We start from the raw sequence: 23,743 nt of genomic DNA, 5'->3' as shown, positions 1-23,743 counted from the left end.
TTTTCTAGTTAAACAACATAAATATGAAAAAATTTTATTATTTAAAATAAAGACATAGAGTGGAAATGGTAAAGTTAGTATTGTAACTGGAGCAATAAAGAAAAAAGAAGGGGCTTCCCTGGTGGTGCAGTGGTTAAGAATCTGCCTGCCAATGCGGGAGACACGGGTTCGAGCCCTGGTCCGGGAAGTTCCCACATGCTGTGGAGCAACTAAGCCCGTGCGCCACAACTACTGAAGCCCGCGCGCCTAGAGCCCGTGCTCCACAACAAGAGAAGCCACCGCAATGAGAAGCCCGTGCACCGCAAAGAAGAGTAGCCCCCGCTCACTGCAACTAGGGAAAGCCCATGCGCAGCAATGAAGACCCAACGCAGCCAAAAATAAAATTAATTAATTTAAAAAAAGGAAAAAGAAAGAAGGAAGACGGTTTGTCATAAATATCACGTTAAATGGAAAGTGAAACTTGCTGGGGCCAAAAAAATAGCTGTTTGTTGTATAAAATTGAAAAAATAAGATACATGACTCTATGCATTTGTTTAAACCTATACAGAGTTGATGTTTTTGTGAGGGTGCTTTTAGATAAGATTAACATTTAAATGAGTGCACTTGCATAAAGCATAGTATTGCCTTTCACAATGCAGGTGGCCCTGTTCAATCAGTTAAAGGCCTGAATAGAACAAAAGACTGACCTCCCCTGAGCAAGAAGGAATTTTCCAGCAGATGGCCTTCAGACTTGAACCACAACATCTGCTCTTCCCTGGGTCTCCAGCCTGCCAGCCCACCCTGAGGATCTTGGACTTGCCAGCCTCCATAATCACGTGAGCCAATTCCTTAAATAAATCTCTCTATACACACCCTACTGGCTCTGTTTCTCTGGATAACCCTGACTAGTGTACACTGCAGCCCACACCACCACTGAGGAGGTGGGCCCCATTGCCCAGCCCTGTCATACTTTTATTCCCATGGCTGGCCCAGGGAATTTCCCTCCTTTGGACTTCCCTTTTGATGGCCCTGTTTCTGAGAAAGGAGTCACTCTAATAACTGACATCCTCAGAGATTGTCAACCTGGGTCCCCACAGAGAGTTTAAGGTCAACCCTTGGAAAGCACAGTGTTGAAGGGGCAGAAACGCACCTGTGAGTGTTCCACCTTCCTGTTAATGATCCTCTTCCTGGCCCTGCTGATGCTAAAAGACAAAAAAAGAATGAGAGTCGGGGACTTCATTCTCATTCCCCTTTCTCTAGACAACATGCAGATATTCATTATTCACGAATACTACGCTTTAGTGTTCTGTATTGAATTCGTTACGATGTTTTCCATTTCTGTTATTCATTTCTTGAAGTGGATAAAGTAATTTTTCATTTTTTCTTGCCTAAAAAACTCAAGTAACAAATGTTTCCTGCTCGAGGTCTTCAGTTGACATTCTCACCAGCAGTCCTTGGCTGAAGATGGGCACAGATCCTCAGACCTTCAGAAACATCTATGCTCCATTCAGTGGGATTCTGTTCCCTGAGCATCCATGGGATAGTGTCTGATCAGAGGCTCAGCACTGCTCTCCAGGTCAGCCCTCACACAGGGAGAGGATTATCCCAGAGACAGCTGAGATAGAAGGCAGCTGATGAACAATGTTGAGAAACGTTTCTTCTCGGGTGTCCTGAAAAGACCTTAAAAAGCCAAATTATCACCCCTGATTAATGGTATTTGGGATTTACCCTGGAAACCTCTACCACACCCAGGAAGACGGTCTGTGAATTTCGCATGGAAGTCTCAGTCTCCACTCTGACCTCTGTCCCACCCAACTTTTTCCCCTAGAAGGATGGTATCCTATTACTTTCTGAGAGTTTTCAAGTGTCTTGCTGCTCCTGGGAGCTGTTCCAAATTAAAGGAGACTAGAGAAACATGATAAGTAAAGGATCAGAAATATGTGATCCTTAATTGTATCCTGAACTGGAGGGAAAACATGCTGTAAAGGACATTGCTGGGTGGGTGAAATGACACAACTGAAATAGAGATGGTAGATAAGACAGAGGTCCCGTGTTGATGTTAAATTAGTTAAGCTGCTGTGCTGTGGATTTATAAGGGAATAGCCTTTTTCTTAGGAGATACCCATGAAGTATTTAAAAGCAAAGGGCCATGATGTATGTAACTCAATTTCAAAAGTATGGGACAAAGAATAATGTTTACACAGAAAGAGAGCAAACAGGACAAATTATAAACGGTAAGTGCATCTGGGTAAAGGCTATTGGGCAGTTTTTTTTTTATAAGACTTGCAAATTTTCTGTAAGTTTCAAACTGCAAATCTTCTATAAGTTTCAAACTGTTTCCTAATAAACAGTTTTAAGAAATGGTCCATCGATCAGTCCTGCTGAGCTTTAACTCCTTTTGAGATACATACATTGATGCCCACAGCTGTCACCATCACATCCAACTCCTCAAAGTGAGATATCCCAACTTTAAAAAAAAATTTTTTTTCTATATCTTTATTGGAGTATAATTGCTTTACAATGCTGTGTTAGTTTCTGTTGTACAACAAAGTGAATCAGCTATACATATACATATATCCCCATATACCCTCCCTCTTGAGCCTCGCTCCCACCCTCCCTATCCCACCCCTCTAGGTGGTCACAAAGATTCGAGCTGATCTCCCTGTGCTATGCAACAGCTTCCCACTAGCCATGCATTTTACAAGAAATCCCAGCTTTTAAAGTTTTATTAGGTTCTGTCTCAGACAAAAACACTAGATCTTCTTATTACAACTGTGGTTCTAAACACTTTCAACATAGATTTTAAAAATTACTGGAAAATGCAAATAAAATAAAAATGCATACATGTAAAAATACAAAATAAAAGGATCACATTAATATGACTTCAAACCTTTGCCCTGTAACATGCCAACAGAGTGATGTGGGAAATGTCATTTTACTTCTTTCTTTTTATGTTTCTTTATCTGGAAGGTAGAGATAAAAATCCTCAGTCACATGAGAAATACTAGTTATGACTAAGATTACTAATAAAACCAATAGGAGCTTTACCGCACCTGAAGTGTCTTTATTCAGGAGACCCCGATTTTTCTGAGTGCACCTGGCACAGCTCCTAGTCCAATAATCCACAGGACACAGTCCTACAAGCCTATATAGACTGATTCTCCTCAACAAGATGAAGTGCTCCGTTCTTCTTATTTCTGCATGTTAATATCACTGCCCCATAATGCTGTTCTGATGAGGACCAACTCAAGGCAGACGTCGCCCCACTTCAGCTTCTTATGGGATCCTCCTGAGAGTTCTTTCGCCTCAGGGTTTTTTCTCTTCCATTGAAACCCACTCACAGTGTTGGGTTAACAGATTTCACTTGAACTCTATTTCTCTTCAAAGCGTTTCTACATTGGGATAAAGCTGCCCTATAGCTGCACGGAGAGTTCAAACTGTATTTGAAAATTGCAGACTGCCAAACCTGGGGATGAACCTGTGCTTCACCAGATTCTTGAAATTCCCAATTTGAAAGCTTAAACCAATGAAACATAAGGCTTTATCATGTATCTCAATGCTAATTACTGAATGATTTTTCTTAAAAAGGAAAGAATACAAAGGTTTTAGCACGTAGCATACGTAGTTCCAAATACATACCAATATCAACATGTTTTTAGAGAAGTTTCTTTTAAAGTAATTTTTTTTTTTTGGCTCAAACCCAATTTTTTCCAGGTGCTACTTTTAGGAAATTCTACGTAGACTTAGCATTTTAGGGTTTCATATAATAAAATCACATTTGAGAAACATGAAAAACTTTTCAAGTCATAACATAAATGAAAGTAATATGATAACCAATATTTCTGCTTTCTGCCCACCTTCTCCCAAAGAGTAATCACCTTTATTGCAGGGAGTCAGACAAGAGATTTCTAGAATAAAACATAAGGATTATAAAAATGTACATTAGACTTAGGGGTAAACAAATTAGTTTATTTAATATAATAAGAAACTAGGCCCGCAGGTTTGTCCCAGGACTCCTCGGCTAGAGACGGCACATCCAGGTCTACCTTGGTCTCCTTGCTCCTGGCCTGGTCCTGTTTCATGGCCTTGCACATTCCACCCATTCTACAGCCCTGTCACCAACATCTCTCCGCTTCATCAAGGACTTCTCAGGGCTTTCTAGACAGGCTGCTTCAGAACGAACATCTTTAAAAGTCATTATTTCCACTCCAGTTGTTTTCCTTCTGCGATACTAAGATTCTTTTCAATTCTAATGGAAATATCCTGTTCCTGTTCCCTGAAATGCAATTTGATAGCATTCGCATCTAGGAGTCCTTATTTCTTTTACCTCCATTTATCCAACTTTATTGAACTGCTGAATGAGAGGGACTATGATAGATGAGGAGGATATAAAGTCAAGTAAGACAAAGCTCGTGCCAGAAAGAATTGTGTTCCTTGAGTTATTTCTACTGTCATTACTGAGGCTATCTACCAATTGGCAATTCTCTTGGTTCTTCCTGCTTTTTTCTATTTGACATGAACACTGGGTGGCATTTGTTCACAGGAGTACTAATACTGTCTGCCCATCTATCCATCAGTTCATTCTGCTGTCTGTCCATCCAACTACTTATTCCATCAGCTGAAGATACCATTCTGTTGCCTAGGGCACCCATCTGCCTGATTTATTAGTTGGCCCAGCATAGGCATGTTGAATTATATCACCTACTTCTCATAATGAATGGTCTTTTGTCCACAGGGGAAATAGTTTGGAGTTAACGTAAGATGAAAACCTGGAATACAGTGGTTTTTTACTCTTGTCCCCTCAGGATGATCATTTTGTTAAGGTGCTTCTTCTGTCATCTTTTAAAACTATAAAATGACATTTAAAAATAGTACCATATAATCAAATCTTCTCAAAACACCAGAAAAGCAGTAAACCTCTAGAAACTTGAGTCTTCATGTTCTTAATGGTTAGTCTCTTAATTAACAGCTTAGAGATCCCATCTGCTGTCAAAATAATTGGGCCATCTTTTCACTTATTTTTTATATGACCTCAAAAGACTCCCAGTTTTTTTTTTTTTCCTTCTTGCAGATTAACTTTACTTCCCCACATTTACCTTCCTCATAAAGTGTTTCAATACACATTCTAACTCAAGGGAAAACTGAAAGAAAAAAAAAAGTGTTTTCTTTGTTAAAATACAAGAGCCTTCTTGACAGGGAAGGGCTCTGAAATAAAGAGAGCAGCCTTGTTAAAACTTTGAGCTGTGCCTGAACACATCCTAAAATGTTTAAATTGTCTGTTCCGGTAATAAATTATAAGCTTGGTAGTTTAAAGCCAACTCCCATCGACCAATAAAATGGAAAATATTGGAGTAGGCCAGATACTAGCTTTCGGTGAACAGCTTCTGCATGAATTGCAATAAGAAATGTTCTGTACCAGTGACAGTAAACAAAAATTAGATTTAAAAAATGCCTGGAGGATATGTGATTCACGAGAATTATGGCATTTGTTTCTGCTTCCAGATAAAGACTATTAATAAATTATAAGCACATCAAATGTAGCTGCTGATACAATAATAAATATTGATACAAAACAAAGCTCTGAATACCTTCTTTTGCAGGCTGAATCTTGTAGTCCAGTCTGGCAGCACTGTGTTACTCAGACTTTACCAAGGGAAACCTTTCTTTTTTTCTTTAGATTAAACAGCAGTAACAGAAAGCACTGTGTGTTTCTAATAAGGCATTGCAGTTCACAAGAGTAATGGACTCTTAGGTAGACAAGATTTTGTATAACATTAAGTCCCCAAAGATCCAGTGATCGGTACCCCTAAAAGAAGCAATCATATCATATCAGAAATAAAAGAAGGTGAGCTTAGATGCTTGCATTCTTGGTGTTTCATGTAAACCACAAAATTTAAGAATCTACTTCCACTTTCTTGCACAAAATAGTAATATCTGATCTTTGATTTTCAACTGATTATTTACATTCCTGCTCTTTGCTTTCCTACTCAAAGTACTTCCATTTTGAAACCTTCATGACAAAGCTATTTTTGTGTGTGTGACTGCCTTTGACTTTTACTATACACTAAGATCTGGAAAGTGGTATGTCATAAAAGGACCCCCAGTCTGGAAACTGGAAAGCCTGTACTCTGGTTCAGTATCTACCTTGCGTTAGCTGTGAGACCATGGGGAATTCATTTACCATCTTTGTACCTCTATGTTTTCACTTATGACATGAGAAAATTGGCTTGGATGGCCTGTACAATCCCTCCTAACTGTAAATTTTGACTTCGGAAGCTCTAGCTTTATGTCTTCAAGAAAGCTGACAAGTTTGAGTCCACCCTATCTTTGACTTTTTTTAAGCTTAAATTAGCTTTGGTGTGACTTCCCAGATAAAACTAGAAATGAAGTGAAACATGCTCTAGCTAACTGGACTAGGTCTTCATCCCATCTTCCTATTGAGCCTGGTACGAAAGAGCAGCTTTGCAAACTCCAGTTACTCTATCCTCCATCCATCCTGAATTACACTAGGCCATTTTCTTTAACACAGTTTCCCTTTTATCATTCTTCTACATCCGATCTTTCCATACTTCCTGTTGGCTATCGCTTCAACTCTAAGTATTCCTGTCTGACTGAGGGACCCTCACCATCACCATCTCCTACCACCCCCCCCACATACCTTTTTTCACAAGTTCCCACTGCTGTCAGCAGCTAGTCACTTCTCCCCGCAGCCACTAATGAATTCTCCAAACACTATGCCTTCACTCCTATCATTACCCACTTTCTCTCTTCATCCATCTAGTTCACATTCCAACAGAATTTATGGCAAAGATGGAAATGTTCTGTGCTGTCCAATATGGTAAGCATCAGGCACAGATGATTACTGAGCACATGAAGTGGGACAAGGCAACTGAGAATCTGACTTTTATCTCATTTTAATTAATTAATTAAAGTTCTAATGGCCACATGTGGCTAGTGGCTAACATATTGGCCAGTACAGCTCTAGATTATACCATCATTTGACATCTAGCTCAAATTCCACTTCTTGCAGGATAAGTTTCATTAAAATTACTTCCAAAACTTTTTTTTTTTTTTTTTTTTTTTGCAGTACGCGGGCCTCTCTCTGTTGTGGCCTCTCCCGTTGCGGAGCACAGGCTCCGGACGCTCAGGCTCAACGGCCATGGCTCACGGGACCAGCCGCTCTGCGGCGTGTGGGATCTTCCCAGACCGGGGCACAAACCCGCGTCCCCTGCATCGGCAGGCGGATTCCCAACCACTGTGCCACCAGGGAAGCCCAATTACCTCCAAAACTTAAAAAAAAAAAACGAGAGATGTCTAAGCCCCATCCGCAGATCCTCTAATATAATTGATCTGGGGTGTGACCTGGCCATGAATATTTTTTGAAGGCTCCCAGACTATTCCAGGGGGCAGCCAGGCAGGCCACCACTGCTCTGTGAAAGCCACTCAGGCTTCTCATGTCTCAGTAGTTGCTGGTTGTCTCTGAAACTCTGCACAATAGTCTGAATCACCCAAGTTAGCATTTCTTTTTACCGCTACCTTCAGTTTTCTTTACCCGGTTGGAAACATCTTTTTCTTGTTTTGTCCACTGAGGCTACTGCCACTCATGGCAGGTTCTGGATACATTTTTGATTATGGAACACTTATTACACTTATTACACATAGCCTTGAAATGCAAAATATTTATAGCTTTTGACTTTATAAACCTAAATGAGGGTTTCTATCCTGCCTTTAAATCATTACCATGTATTGTAGTGAGTCTATTAATGAGACTTCTGTGCTAGACTGTAAGCTCCGTGAGAGCAGGGGCCACTGCCCTTCACCAATGTATTCCTGCTACCTAGAACCTAATCTAACACATAGAGGTACTGAATAAATCATTGCTGAATGAATCATTTAATGAAATAAGTACTTGAATAAATACGTTTAAAGTCACACCAGTGTATTGTCTTCTTCATGGAAAGTGAGCATACAGTCATCTGTACCTTGAGGTGGTGTGCTTGTGTATGTGTGTGCACGTGTGTACATGGGCAAGTGTATGCACATGCATGGGTGTATGTGCATGCATGTGCGCCTATATATATATATACATATATACACACACACACACACATATGTTGTGTGTGTTTCATATGCCCAATCACTGTGAGCATCCTTAAGAGGATCCAAAAGTTGCTGAGTATTCCAAAGGATCCTTCAGCACCTCTTAGCTCTGCACAGCTGGTAGCTCTGCTCTCCGTAGCTATCGTCCTGGGAAATATGGTTATTAATACTGAGTGAACAGATGGCGCAGGGTGTGTTACTTAAGACAGTTTTGCCAGGAGGTAAATTTATGCTTTATAAATGTACTTCAAAACGATGCTATTTGATTTAATCACTTAATGCAAAGACAGCTGCATACTATATTTGCCTTAACTGCAGTTCTATGGGTTATCTGCCAATCTGTTAATTATAGTATTTTGAAAGGCTTCAGGAAAAAAAAAACAGTAATTATACAGATTGGGATGGGGGAGGAATATTTTTGAAGCCTAAATTCAGACATTCATTCCCAGCAAACACAAACTTATTGAAGATTTAGAAAACCTGCTAAGAAAGTGGGAGTAGATGTGATGGCTTTCCTTTGAAAGGGACTTATGTGTGTGTTCTCAGTCTGCATTAGTTACTGTGGGTAACTGCCAGGGAGATGGGAATGGAGTGATGTTCAGCTGGGCAGAGCCCCAGCGCAATCGCCAAGGTCTCTGAGCAACTGCTCAATTCCTTGAAATTAAAAAGAGGAAGAAGAAGATGAGGATTAGGAGAAGGGGGAGGAAGAGGGAGAGGGGGAAGAAGAGAGGAAGGAGTGGTAGAAGTGACAGGAGGGGGAGGAAGAGAGGGAGAAGGGGGAGGGGGAGGGAGATGGAGAGGAGGTTCAACTTTAATTGTAAACATGATTCTGCCCTTGATGTTCCCATACTTTCCCATAATCTGCTTGCTCCCTGAGCCCTCTGTGCTTAAGTCCTCTCTGCTAAACAGTTGCAGCAATGATTAAGCAGATTTAATTAATACTGTACCAGCAAAGAGGAATATTTTAAGCTTAGCCTGACAACTTCCTTTTCTTGCCAAGGATTAGATGCCACATACTTGTAGGAGAAGTCTGGCCCATTTCTCCTATCCTCTGGGAATTCATGTTCAATGAATTTCATTGCTATTTTAAGAACAAGATTTCTTCTCTATGGGTAACTGTACCAGGATGAAAGGATTGAACGGGACCCAGCCTGTAAAACAAAGAATTGGGGAAAGAGTGTTACAGATTATCTGGTCCAACTCTCCCTTTTCACAGACGAAGAAACTGGGGACCAAATTCTTAATTGGTCCCAAATTAGTTAAAGAATAATGGGGCTTTGACCAGGAACACTCTTCTATCAGTTTAGACCCTTTTCACACTCATCACACGTGTATAAGGCTGTAAAGTAACAAGAAGTAAAACAGAAAGAGCAGAGAATTAATTTTCCTGTGCCATTCCAATGCATGACTGGCTGGGGCTGCCTTTGGGCAAAAGGAGAAGGCAGCAATAATAATAATCATCCTAACTGACTGTCTAGGGCCTCCACGTTCCACAGCTTCCAGTGTCATCCACACTGAGAATGCTGCCCTGTGGAATTGCGCATCACAGCCTGAATGCCACTTCCTCTGTGCTAGGTACCTTCTGAACTTCATCTCAGTTAAAACTACCAACAACCAACGATGCAAACATCATCTCTTACACTTCACAGACAGGGCTCTCAGAGCTTGAGTAACTTGCTTAAAGTCACACAACTGATTTCTAGAAGAGTCTAATATTCAGACTTGGACTTACTGGATCAAAAAATACGTGTCTTCCCAAGAAAATATGTTTGTTTCTTGGCAACCTCCTTCAAAATGGACTAAAAATACTTCCTTCAATTCTCTGAGGCTTTTTACTGTGTCTGTTCTCGCCAGTCTAGCGCCATCTTGTGGCGTGCTACTCCTAGGTTACTCTGCACTGCAATTTATCTGACCATCATCTCGTCTTCACAGCCAGGCTCTATGCAACGTTCAACAAGCCTCAAGTGATGAACTGATACGTGCTTAGACAAGGTCATCAAAGCAGCCATCGATAACTCATCTCCTTTTTTGCAGGCAGTGTACATTTCCATACAGTCTTGGTTAAGCTGATACACAGGTGCCCACCTGACCTAGTGGAGTAGAATTACTTTAACTTCTTGTGTTAGGCAGAAGGAGAGGATAATGCCAAGGTTGGCAGGTGAAGAGGTATTAGAGGGGGCAGGCCTGGCTTTTGATACATCTCAAGTCATATTTAACTGAATATCGTACCTAATCTATGATGGAGCTAAAAGGTACTTATATCTTCGGTCGTCTCTAGTATTTCCATTTCCTTGAGGCTATTTAGATCAAAATTATCAACATGGCCATCTCTCAGGGCCCTCGTATCTCTGCTTTCTACTCTTTTTATATATTAAAAAAAGTGTTTTACTAAATTTTTTTAAATGTATGCCTATAATCACAATTTTCATGTTTTAGGGCAACATCATCATCAACATCCTCTGACCTCTGTTTTCTGTGTTTCTTTGACTTTTTGTAGTATCTCAAATTTTTTAAAGAATTAGATGTCTTTGAATGAAGCAAGTTTATCCTCTACCAATTAATTAAAGGAAGTTCATGCATAAGAGACCAGCATTCCAAAATAGGAGAAATTCTTTCTGGTTTATACTGAAGTGCTTTATGTAACAGGGTTGAGAGAGAGAGAACGCCCGCGCGCGCATAGTGTGCTTCTTTATAGTATAAAATTGCTTTCAGGAAAGTTGTGCAACTAGCCCAATTACCCATTTCCGTTCTTCCACAGAAGGCATTGTTCCTAGGAAGTAAGTTGACTCTGGGGAATTCCAGCTGTTTAGAGATTCACAGCCCCACATACAAAATCTAAGTGCCTCCTGGCATCCTTGTTTAACCAGCACAACCTTTCGCAATCCTTTTCTTGGATACTGTGATTTAGAGTTTAAAAAAAAATCTCCTACTGTTATCAAAAATAAAATCTGTGTCTGTGTCTCCCATTATCCTTGTTGCTTTGGAATGATTTCTGAAACAAGGGAGCAAAATCAACTTTATTCAATCATCTAACAAATGGAAGCCCTCTCTTTATAGATCATTTGTGTTTTTCTTATTTATATTTCATTTTATTTTTTAAAGTCTAGTTAAGGGCTTCCCTGGTGGCGCAGTGGTTGAGAGTCCGCCTGCCGATGCAGGGGACACGGGTTTGTGCCCCGGTCTGGGAAGATCCCACATGCCGCGGAGCGGCTGGGCCTGTGAGCCATGGCCTCTGGGCCTGCGCGTCCGGAGCCTGTGCTCCGCAATGGGAGGGGCCACAGCAGTGACAGGCCCACGTACTGCAAAAAAAAAAAAAAAAAAAAATCTAGTTAAGTGTTATTTTTAAAATGGAGAAAAAACACCATACCCACTCAAATACAGTCGTTTGATCTTTGTCACACAAAAAAGGCAAAAAAATAGAAAAAGGATAGTCTTTTCAACAAATGGTGCTGGAACAATTAGACATTCATATGCAAAAAAAAAAATGAATCTAGTCACAGACTTTATACTCTTCACGAAAAATAACTCAAAATGGATTATAATCCTAAATGTAAGACGCAAAACTATAAACCTTCCAGAAGATAACACGGGAGAACCTCTAGGTGCCCTTGGGCCTGGCAATGAGTTTTTACATGCAAAATCAAAAATATGAGAAAATATAAGAAAAATTGATAAGTTAGACTTAATTAAAATTAAAGATTTTGCTCTGTTAAAGTGAATAAAAGACAAGCCAAGGACTGGGAGAAAATATTTGCAAAACACATAATCTGACAAGTGACTTGTATCCAAAATAGAGAAAGGACCCTTAAAACTCAACAATAAGAAAACAAGCAACACAATTTAAAAATGGGCGAAACATCTGAGCAGACATCTCACCAAAGATATACAGGTGGAAAAGCATATGAAAACACTCTCAACATCACTGGTCATAAGGAAAACTGAAAACTGAAACAACAATGCCATACCACTACACACTTAGGATGGCTAAAATACAAAATGCTGACAACACCAAATGCTGATGAGGATACAGAACAAGAGGAATTCCCATTCACTGCTGGTGGGACTGCGGAAGAGTATAGCCATTCTGGAAGAAAGTTTGGCAGTTTCTTACAAAAGTAAACATACTGTTAACACATGACCCATCATTTTCACTCCTAGGTATTTACCTTATTGAGCTGAAAACTTACGTCCACACAAAAACCTGCACAGGAGCGTTAGGCAGATTTATTCATAATGTCAGAAACTGGAAGAAACCAAGATGCCCCTCAATAGGCGGATGGATAAACAAACTGTGGTACATGGAATGGAATATGTTTGGCAATTAAAAAATTGAGCGATCAAGCCACCAAAACCATGAAGGAATCTTAATGGCCTATTGCTAAGTGAAAGAAGCCAGTCTAAAAAGGCCACATTCTATATGATTCCAACTATGTGACATTCTGAAAAAGGCAGAACCCTAGAAATAGTAAAACGATCAGTAGTTGCCAGAGGGAAGGGGAAGAGATGAATAGGTAAAAGTCAGGGGATTTTTAGGATGATGAAACTATTCTTTATTATGCCGCAATGGTAGATAAATGACACTATATATTTTTCAAGAGCCAAAGAACTGTCCAATATAAAGCATGAACCTTAATCTAAACTATGGATCTCAGTTAAGAATAATGTGTCAATATTTGTTTGTTAATTATAGCAAATGTATCACATCAGTGCAAGATATTAATAATAGGGAAAACTGTGTGTGTGTCAGGGGAGGCACATATGGCAACTCTATACTATCTATTCAAGTAAAAATATTTTTTAAACATCACTTTTATTTTGAAAGGCCAAAGCTTTGGGTGATGATTCATGAAGTTCTTTGGAAAATCTTTTTTCAGACTACCTTAAGAGGTTGTGCTGCATTTTTTTGAACATCTTCAACGCTAGTAAGCATTATTTTTCCTCTGAGTATCTGAAATAATCAGAAGTCATTAAAATATAACATAAGTGAAAACTTTTGTTTATAAATTTAGGAAACGCAAAAGTAAATATGTTTATGGAATAATCTGTCAAAGATGGATTCTAAAAAGGTTATGTGCAGTGACAATTTTATTAGTATATTGCACCATTTCCCAAGAGAACAACTGTGGAAGATTACCTTCATGTAGACCTTCAAATACTGATTTTAATAAAATCTGTCAAAAACATTAACCCATTACCTCATGCACATCCATCATAAGAAGGAAAGGATGGAAAAGAGAGATGAGGGGCTGGGAATTAGAAACCTGACAGAAGAGACAAAGAGGCAAGAAAAGAAATGAATGGGATCTTAGGGTAAGTAAGGAAAAGGGAAGTAATACCTGTTTATTTATAAGTCATTTTATTCCTGGTGAAGTAAACAGTGTTATAAACAGGTTATAGTTAAATTTATAGTATGCATACCAACATTATTTTCTTATAGAATACAAATGATACTTTGCTAATTATAGGAAAATAAATTACACATATAAAACAATTTTGGGGTGATCGTATCTACTGTTTAGTATGGCCCAAGGGCCAAGCTTACATACCCTTTGTTCACGAACTTCTCGGTCTCACGGTTTCTGCTCCTGTAGAGCCACATCTCTGTAGTTTCAGTTGCCCTAGAGAGCCCCTTAAGTCTTCATACAGAAAGGCTGCAGATAAATGATTTAGAAGTGGATTCATTGAATAAACGGTATTACCCAGTGCAAGCCAGTGGATGTCTGAAGCACAAGCTAGGAGAGAGAGTTAGGATGCAGCTTCTGTCTGACAAACTTAGTCTCTCTTTGCCCAGGAATAGTAGACAGGGTGCCACTGAGAAGAACAACACTTTTTGAAGAAGGAGAATGGCATTCAGCAATGGGGGCTTTGGGGTATCATGCTTTGCGTTGTTTAGGGTCCTGAGACAGTCCTAACATAACTGGCTCCCATTGGACCCTTGTAGATATAATGTATATTAAAAATTTTGAGTTCTCTACAGACAACAGAGACCAAGTTATACTAATAGTACTTATACTCATTTGACACTACTTGCCTTTTTTTCTGTCTTATTTCCCCAACCAAAGAGTATTACATCTTACGGAAAAACCCAAATTAACTTTTTGGCCAACCCAATAAATTTCTCAAAACCAGGACATATTATGTCTTCTTTTTTTGGATTATAGTACCACACTGCCATGAATATAGTATATGCTGAAGAAATGTTTAATTTTTTATATTTAAAATTTTTCACTTAGATTTTATTTAAATATGATTAAATATGCAAAAGTAAATGTGGTATAGAATGAAAAATTGTTGTTTCTTCCTTTTGCTTCTTGAATGTATTATTCGTATCTTAAATTCATTTCAAAACGGTATCTTCTTTTTATTTTCATCAAGATTATTACAAATCCTCTCAAATTAAGGTCATATGATACTCATTGTATATAAACTTTACATACTTGCTCAGGCTTGTGTGAAGATGGCTATTATAATAATAATTTTTAGAACTTCTGTGTACTCTGAATGACCACTTAGGTGTTTAAACACCACTGTTTAAAGAAAAACAACAAAATCAAACATTCAATTCTGTGTAAAAATGATCTATGTCAAACTTTTAGAAATGAAAACCACAATGTTGAGATGTCCAACATACAATAAAAAATTGCCAAACATGCAAAAAAGCAAAACAACATAGCCTCATTAAGAGGACATAGCAAGCTTAAATGTTCTTTCATCTAATAATATGACTTCAAAATACATGAAGCAAAAACTGATAAAGCTACAAAGAAAAAGAGACAAATCCACAATTTCAGTAAGAGACTACAATACCCTTCTCTCAAAATTAATAGAACATGTAAACAGAACATCATCACTAAGGATACAGAGGATCTTAACAACATTATCAACCAACTTGACCTAATCGGCATTTATAGACCACTTCACCCTATGAGAATGGAATGCATATTAATTTGTAGTTAACAGCCCAGCCATTCCACAAAGAAAACTCCAGGCCCAGATCACTTCACTGATAAATTCTACCAAATATATAAGAAAGAAATATTACCATTAAACATAAACTCTTTCAAAAAAATTGAAAAGGAGAGAATAGTCCCCATTTTATGAGGACCACAGTACTCTGATAGCAAAACTCTGACACCAAGACATAAAGACATTACAAGAAAAGAAAACTAGACACTGATATCCCTCATAAACACAGATGTAAAAATTCTAAGCAAAATTTTAGCAAGTTGAATCAAACAATATATAAAAAGTATAATACATTATAACCAAGTCTGTTTTATTCCAGGAATTCAAGGCTGGTTGAACATTTGGAAATACATAAATAAAAATAAATGTATTTCAACATATTAATAAGCTTAACAAAAAGATGAATTTAATAGACACAGAAAAAGTCACTGAACAAAATCAAACATACCGATACATAATCCCAGCAAACTAGAGAAAAAAGGAATTTACTCAACTGGATAAAGGGCATAAACAAAAATCTCACAGTTAATATCATACAACATAGTGAAGAACTAAACACTTGGAATAAGACAAAGATGTAAGTTCTCATCACTTCTAGTCAATATTGTACTGAAGGTTCTAGCTAATGCAATAAAACAATGAAAAAGAAACTGAAGTTATCCAGATTGGAAAGGAAAAATAAAACTCTTTTATTCATAGACGACATGATTTTCTAGATAGAAAAGTTAATAGAATCTGCAAAGAAGCTACCACCATGAGTGATTTAGTAAATTTGCTGAACATAAGATCAATAAACAAAACCAATTGTATTTCTGTATACCAGCAACAAAAAACCAGAAATTGAAATTTAAAAAATAATACGAATTACAATAGTATCAAAAGTTTAGGAGAGAGAAATCTCATAAAAGATGCAAAAGACCTGTACTCTGAAAACTACAAAAGATTGCTCAGAGAAACCAGAAAGATCTAAATAAAGAAGAAATATATTTTGTTCACAGGTCAAAAGACTCAGTGTGGTTAAGGGATAACTTCACCCCAAATTGATTTATATATTCAACATTATCCCATTCAAAATCTTCAAAGGCTTATTTTTCAGAAATTAAAAATTTGACTCTAAAACTGATATGGAAATGCAAAGTTGCCCAGAGTAGCCAAAAGCATTTTGAAAATTAAGAACAATTTTGAAGGATTAATGCTACCAAAATTAAAGCTTAATTTAAAGCTAGAATAAAGACAGTGCAATATAAATGTAAAGACAGCAAGATAAATCAATAGAACAGAAATAAACTCACATGTATTGGGACAACTGATTTTCCAAAACGTGCAAAGATAATTCAGTGGAGAAAAGATAGTCTTTGTAACAAATGTGCTGAATCAACTGAATATATGCAAAAAAAAAATCTCAGATTCATACCTCACACAATATATAAAAATTTACTCAAAATAAATCACTGACCTTAATATAAACTTAAATCTATTAAACATTTAGAAAATTAGAAGAAAATCTTTGTGACTCTGAGTTAGGCAAAGATTTTTTAGATACACACCAAATGCACGATCCATAAAAGAACAAATTAATAATTAGACTGCATCAAAATTAAAACTTCTGCTCTTTGAAAGACACTGGGAAGAGAATGAAGAGAAAAATCACAAACTTGAAGGGAAAAATATACATAATATAAAATAAAGGATTTGCATTATATATATATATATATACACACACACACACACACACACACACACACACACACACAAAACTCTCAAAACTCAATAATTAGAAAAACAAGCCAATTTTAAAAATTTGCATAAGAGATTTGGACAGACACACCTAAGAAGACATGTAATACAAATAGCAAATAAACACATGAAAAGTTGTTCAACATGATTATTCATTAGGTAAATGTAAATTAAAACCACAGTATAACACCACCAGATGCCATCTGAATGACTCCAATTAAAAAGGCAGATCATACCAAGTGTTGGTGAGAATATGAAGAAACTACAACTCTTGTACTTCGATGGAGGGAACACAAAGTGGTACAGTTTAGAAGTTTCTTATAAAGTTCATGTGTGTGTGTATATATTTCCCTTATGACTCAGCAATTCTAATTATAGCTTTTACCTAACAGAAATAAAAGTGTTATATGTACACAAAATCTTTTTCAGGAATCTTCTTAGTATCTTTATAACAGCTGAAAACTTGAAACAAATGTCTATTGTAGTGGTATGAATAAGCAAACTGGACATCCCAACAATGTAATACTACCCAGAAATGAACTACTAAAACATACAACATAGATCTCACAAACAGCCTGAGCAAAAGAAGCCAATACAAAGAGAATATAGACAATGTGATTTTATTCATATGCAATTCTAATGAAGAACAACTATTTGGTAGTTACAGAAAGCAGGTCAGTGGTTACCTGTGACCAGATGTGGTAACTGGGGGGAGCGGAATCTGACTGAAAAGGGACACAGCTGAACTTTTGGGGATATTGGAAATGTCTGGCACATAGATTTATCAAAGCATATTAAGACCTACAGTTAAATCTGGTACATTTCATTGAATATAAATTATGCCTTACTAGAGGTGATTTCGGCTACAGTGTATCTCAACTCCATGAAACATCCTGACCAGAATACCCATTCAATAGTGAGATCTACCTCATTTTCTATACTTAACGTACTGGTAGTTTAATTCGTCCTTTATTTCAAAAAAAAAGAACTAATGGGCATCAAAGGAAGAGTTAAGAAAAAAAAAACCTTCTAGAGATGTACCAGCTTGTTTTCGTAACAATCATTTATATAACTGAGATTAAAATGTAACTGGTCTTTTCCGCTGAAAAGATAAAGATCTGGGTTGCTGAAACTTGTTTTGCTGCTCTATAAAATAGCTGCAGTATCACTGGCACTTATTAGGCATGAATCGTGGTGCAACCTTCTTGTTTAAGGTCTTTAGCAGAACAGCTGCATTCCAAGCTATAATGATGTAGTTGAGGGCAGGGTAGAGTCTGTAGGTGCAAGAAGGCTATGGGGGTTCATGCAATTGTTTCCATTAATAGCAATGACTTAACTTGGCTTGTGGTTTCAAATCCTGATTTAGTCCAGTTTATACCATTTTCCCTCCTTGGGATGGAACTACAAGCTACAGTTTTGGTAAAAGTAAGAGTGGATACGAAGTCAAAAGATACGGATTTGATTCTCACTCTGTCCCCTTTAATATGTGTGATCTTAGACTGATAAAGGTCAGACAGATCAATTATTTTCCTTATCTGCAAAATGGGGAAGATCACTGTTCCCATCACATGAGTGTTTTAAGCATTCAATTTTATAATGTAATGAGGGAATCAGTCATCATAAGCCCTGAGTAAATAATGGTTGGATAGGAAATCAGAGTCTGATATAAAAAGCTAACAAGTTGGAGGCCACTCAGAAATAATGCTACGGATACCAGATGATGACTGCTAGAATAGGATTAACTGACTGTTACTCTCCAAGGCAGGCTCGCTCTCAAGTCCAACAGAGGAAATCTTGGCAAAGTAGTCTAGGTTCGAATGTTAGCTGAACTGGATTAAACAGTGGGTTAACTAAGGTCATCCTCTTTCCAGCTGAACCTGATCAAGCATCTCATTTAAGTGTAATCTAATCCATGGAGAAGAAGAAAAGGACCTCTCCCCACCTCAAAAAAACCTTCCTCAGTAAAAGTTGCCAAATAAAAATATCGTGTTCAAATTGGGCAATTTCATGAGATAAACAGGAGTTCTGACTGGTTTCCATTTCTGGAAAAGTCTCTTCATACCTGAAATACCAATGTTCTGCTTTAGGGTCTGAGGATTTCTCTTCTGTTCTAAGGATATCAAAGTAACATATTTGAGGTTAACTGGATTTTTTTAAGAAAGAAGGGTCAGAATCTATGGTGGCTGCCTCCCAAGGAATCTCTTTTTAAAATATTATGACTGGATTGTTTTGATATGTGTGCACTGTCTCCTTAAGATCATGTCCTTATAGTTCCCTAAGAAGGGCCAGTGTAAACTGAACCACTGCATGAGTAATAGCAGACTTACACACCAAGGAGAAACTTAAAATGAGCCAGGACGAGTTTTGTCTACAAAGCTCTTATTGCAAAGCCTTTCCAGGAAGTTGCTTGTCAAGCCCTAGGCCACATCCAGAATTTAATCCTTTGCAAATTTCCAAAGTGAATTTGTGCAGGAGGGGCAGAGTACCAAAACCATGCATGGGAGTTACCAAAAAAAAAAAAAAAAAAAAAAAAAAATCCTGGGAACAACATGCAGGGAATTTGGAGAAAATTCATCACTTAGGCCAGTAATTGACAACACTTGTCTTTGAGACACTGCAGTTTGCTTGCAATAATCTCAAAGTTCGTTTAAAAGTGCCCTGCCAAAATAATCCAGTTCACCTTACCTGGAAAAAAAATATGTGTCATGGAACACTTCTGTGAGGAGAGTGGGAAACTAACAAAAATCAACAAATACAAGTACCAATATTAACTTACCTTAGAGTTAGCAATATTGAACATTTATTACTCTAGAAACTTTTAACTCCCATAAGGAATGCCTAAGAGTTCCCAGCATCATGTGTGGAATTTAGATACAACCAATAGATGCCAATTTTCATTGAACAAACTGAGTATCTGTTCTATGCCCAGCACTGTTTGGGAGAATAAATAGTTATTCAAAAGTATAGGTCACACACACACACAAAAGGTATAGGTGAAGGTCTAACCAAATATAATCAAGTTTGCTCAAGAAAGCTCATATTTCTTTAAAATATTCCTCTATAGGATTCCATTCTTCAGCAAGTAAAATTACCAGTTCTGTAAGTATGTTTATAGAAAAATTTAATTCTAAGTATTTCAATGTCAAAGATCCCAGCTAAGTTTACCTGCACAGAAAATTTTATGCACAAAGTGTTAAAGACTGCAGTGACAATCACTTATAGAGCTGGAAGCAGAAACTAGAAAAATGATTTTACTTTTTTCAGTGATGTATTACAACATAATCTTTCTTTACTGGATAAAACACAAAATAAACACTCACACAATTGGTTTCAACTTTAGTCGAAGAAAAATTTCAACCAAATCTTTCACTTTACCAGAAATAAAAGCTTTTGTTAGAAGATAGAAAGATAAAGAAAACTGAAAAAAAATTTTTTGAAAAGGCCCATTTTCTCTCCCAAATGCTAGCAATTATATGCAACGATAACATCAATGAAAATCTAGGCTTCTAAGTTTCTAGTATTTCATGTGGCTATTATTTTATGTTCTTCATACAGAGTTTCTTCTTAAGAACACAAAGGGCTTGGCTTTAACACTTTTATATTTTCTCACTTTAAGTTAGATTTTCAGGAATGGAAGATTTCTTAAGAATTGACTTAAGAATTAATTGATTTAGTACTTGGTATTAATTTTTTCAATAGCTACAGAAAATCCTGTGGATATACCCCCTTATTTTTTGCCCCAAGCATTTACTTCAAAAAAGAGCTGATTTTAATATAAACAAAAGAATATAATCACACCCTTACACTTGGAAAAAGATGTTATCTCACATTCTACTTGTACTGCCTTTTATCTTGGGTATGTTTCTAGAAAATGTAATGCTCCAGTATTTTAGAAATAAAAAACAGCCCCTTTTCTGAAGAATGCATTTATCTACTCAGGAAGAGAAGGATGGGCTGAAGACAGAGTAGAGGAGGGGCGGGGGCGGGTAATGTAGAACAAAGCCAAAGTAGCATGGACTCTCCTGCCCTCTAGTGGTTGGACTCCAGAAAAAAAATTAAACTTCCATAGATTTCCTTTTTCCTCTAAGTGGGTTTATTTTCTCTTTGAAAATTTAAACTAAATGTAAAGGTCTTTAACAAATTGACAATATTTCTTGGAGTATCAGGAACAGCCTTATTTTACTTAATCAGTCACAGTTATCATCTGGTCCTTTATTTTTTCAGTCACTGAAGAAGCATACCCAACAGAGTCAGCACTATAAAGGCACTGGTGGAAAGTCGACCACCGTAGCCCCCAAATTCAATAGCCTAGTTTCATAACCATACACACGTTTTACCCAATTGACTCCATTTCCCATAAACATCATTTTGCTGTTTTTGTTGTTAACACTTTGAAGCTCAAGAAGTAAGTCTGGCCCAGTGGTGTCACTGTTGCACTGTATATACATACGTGAACCAGCAATGGTTGTTGAAACCGAAATAGCTGAAGCTCGTGGGGTGAACCTCATATTTTAATGTGGGTTTAAGGTTAGTTCATCTACATTTATTTATTGTATCTCTAAAAGTTGTAGGCTAATTCTTGATGTATTTACCCTTAAATTTTCCCTTTAAAGGGACTTGTATTTTCAAAAACTTACATTAAAACATCTTAACAGTGTTCACTGCGAACCTAAACCTATCAATTTGTAATGCATTTCCACTTATTGAATGAGCTTTATAATCACATATGATTACAATTTACTATACATGCAGAAATGCTTTTTAAACTTCTCAAAATATTGATTTATCACAAAACGGCTTTGTCTTATAACCTAATACTGCAATCACTATCATACAAACATACACATTTAAACAAGCTTTATGTAGGGAACTTGTCTCAATAGTAACCACAATAATAATCAAAACATAATTTTGTTTAGTTTTGTTTTTATGTAACTGTCCCGAGACTTAGTAGCTGGAATGATAATAAACTGATGGGGATTTGCCTTATATTTCCATGGGGAAGGTAGATGAAAATAAATTAACTCCAACTCACAGATACAACTTGATAAACAGTGAACTTAAATACCTGCTGAAAAAGTTGCTTATCTGCAGCTTCCTCCTCTGTCAAACACAGAGTTGAATCTGAATGATCTTTCAGGTAGAGTCCTGCTAGAGATTTGTGTATATTGATGACTATGAAGTCTCATGGTTTAATGTCTGAACTTTTGAGAGTACAGCTCAATAAGTTAATGATAATAATCAGCTATTATTAATTCATCTCCTTTGCTCCAACTTCAAACATACGAGATTAATGTTTGTCTAATTTCCCTCAATCAAGTTAATATGGGAAGATACATTATAAATTATTTAAGTATTGAATTTTTTAAAAAAAGAATTCAAATCACTTTTAAATACTTGTGTTCAACGAAAAGAGTCACTCATTGTCAGGAAACCTGAGTTTTAGTCCCACTTTTACCATAGATTGTTGGTAACTTTGAAGATGGCTCCTCTATAATATTAGTGAATTAGATTCTTTCATAATTTACATTTTTTAATCTTATGTAAAGTCAAGAATTTTCAGGCCTCTTATTTAGTATTGGCTTTGGAATGATCCTATGCCAGGCCCATAATATGTGATCAAGGTTTTGGTCAAATTTAACAAGCTGGAGAGATGGTAGATAATTGGAATACTGAAATATACCCATGCACAAGAACTTACCAAGGAAGAACAGCCAACTTGGAGACATATTTGAATATTAAAGAACTTGCTTGTACTCTACAACCTAATCTTCCCATATGAGCTAAATTACTTTGTTGCAACTTTGTGGGTATGCCAAAAGCTGACCCACTACTTCCCTCTCCAGCTCCATGCTCTCTGCATGTTGGACAATGCACAGAGGGTTTCCTTTTTACCACTCACAACTCATTTAATTCCTTAAAAATAATAAACACAGCCTCTCTACCTTCCTTGCTTTCAACTCCTTTCTGATTCCTTTAGGAAAAAAAAAATATTTCTCTCTTAAAAAGGAAATGTATTATGGCCTGCTATGTGATATATGTCATATTTTATGGAGGTAAAAAGCTGAGTGAGACCAAATGTAGCCAGAAGCTCAAAATCTATTGGAGAAGAGATTATATAGCCAAATGACTTTAACAGATCAAAGACTAGTGTGGTAGAGGTGTGCTTCCTTAAAATGTATTACTTGGAACTTGAGTCTGACCAGATATTTTTGGTCAATTTGGTTTGGAAAATGGTATCCCACACTCAGTGAAGATTTACAGTATACTGCTATATTTGACATTCTGAGAAGTCTGACATAAAACATATTGCCTTAACTGAGTATAACCAATGTTCCAATAATTTATTTTCAGACCATAGAAGATTTTTTTAAGTAAGTAATATGTAACACTTGAAAAATGCTATGCCAGGGATGAAATTTTATGAGTATAAGAAGAAGAAAGACGAGTTCTGGTTAATAATAATCAGTGTTCTAAGTACTTGTCATGAGAAGAACACACACCAGCTCATTAAAGAGAAAACTTTATGAAGAATAAATGATTTGAGCTGGGTCTTGAAGGGTGAATAACCCAGGGACGGGTTAAGGAAAACATAATTTCAGAAAAAGGTAAGTGGGACTTCCCTGGTGGTTTAGTGGTTAAGAATCCGCCTGCCAATGCCGGGGACATGGGCTCAAGCCCTGGTCTGGGAAGATCCCACATGCCATGGAGCAACTACACCCATACACCCATACACCACAACTACTGAGCCTGTACTCTAGAGCCCGCGTGCCACAACTACTGAAGCCCGCATGCCTAGAGCCTGTGCTCTGCACCAAGAGAAGCCACCACAGTGAGAAGCCTGATCACCGCAATAAAGAGTAGCCCCCGCTCACCGCAACTAGAGAAAGCCCGCGCACAGCAACAAAGACCCAACACAGCCAAAAATAAATTAATTAAATAAATAAATTTTAAAAGAAAG

This window comes from Mesoplodon mirus (genome assembly GCF_964341445.2).
Source record: "Mesoplodon mirus genome assembly, chromosome: 1".
Taxonomy (NCBI): Eukaryota; Metazoa; Chordata; class Mammalia; order Artiodactyla; family Ziphiidae; genus Mesoplodon; species Mesoplodon mirus.
This window is presented reverse-complemented; position numbering follows the sequence as displayed.